Genomic DNA, 988 nt, shown 5'->3' on the forward strand with positions numbered 1-988 from the left:
CAAATTCAATTCTGCATTTTTGATTCTTTTATTTTTTTTTCTTTTTCTGTTGAATTGTCATTTGCTATCTTGTTCTTGTGTATGCGAAGATCTAACTTTGCAGGGGAATTCTTTCCTTTTGACCCTGAGATTGACAGAACTTTCCATAAAAGAAGAATTCTGCAAAGGCAAATTGAAGAACAGGAACATTTGAACATGGCGAATAGACCACTCAAGGATTATGCAGCACCTTATGCCAGAGGTTTTCGATCTAGTATTTCAAGACCTTCAGTGGAAGCTAATAACTTTGAGATCAAACCCACAATTATATCTATGGTGCAGCAGAACCAATTTGGTGGAGGACCTCATGAAGACCCCAATCAACACTTAGAGGTCTTTTATGAAATATGTGGTACCATGAAAATGAATGGAGTTCCTTCAGAAGCAGTTAGATTATTATTATTTTGGTTTTCTTTAAGAGATAGGGCAAAGCAATGGCTGAATTCTTTGGCCCCTAATAGCATCACCACTTGGGAGCAGTGTGAGCAACAGTTTCTTGATAAATTCTATCCACCAAGCAAAACCGCTCATATGAGGAATTTAATTGCAAGCTTCAAGCAAATTGACTCAGAATCTCTTTTTGAAGCATGAGATTGATATAATAGTATGCTCAGACAATGCCCACATCATGGGTTGGAAAGATGGTTAGTGTTGCACACTTTTTATAATGGTATCAACTATCATACTAAAGTGTCCCTTGATTCAGCTGCTGGAGGGGCACTTATGAATAAAAGTTTAGATGAAGCTGAAGAAAGTATTGACAGTGTAGCACAAAATCATCATCAATGGGCAAATGAAAGAAGTGGTGACTATTCTTCTGTAAACCCAACAATTAAAGCATCAGGGAAGTTTGATGTAGATGCAGTCACTCTTTTGTCTGCAAAATTGGACGCTCTTACAAAGAAATTCGAGAATATGGGGACTAGTGCTAATATGGTCAATGCTATTA

General features: G+C 37.1%; 1 non-coding gene across 1 annotated transcript; it reads right to left on the bottom strand.

Annotated features, from left to right (window-relative positions):
• Positions 1-568: 568 nt before the first annotated feature.
• Positions 569-674, bottom strand: LOC122022149. Its single transcript, XR_006122878.1, has one exon. It is a non-coding gene; the product is annotated as a small nucleolar RNA R71 (small nucleolar RNA).
• Between the last annotated feature and the right edge of the window lie 314 nt (positions 675-988).

The sequence above is a fragment of the Zingiber officinale genome, chromosome 9A (genome assembly GCF_018446385.1).
Source record: "Zingiber officinale cultivar Zhangliang chromosome 9A, Zo_v1.1, whole genome shotgun sequence".
Lineage (NCBI taxonomy): Eukaryota > Viridiplantae > Streptophyta > Magnoliopsida > Zingiberales > Zingiberaceae > Zingiber > Zingiber officinale.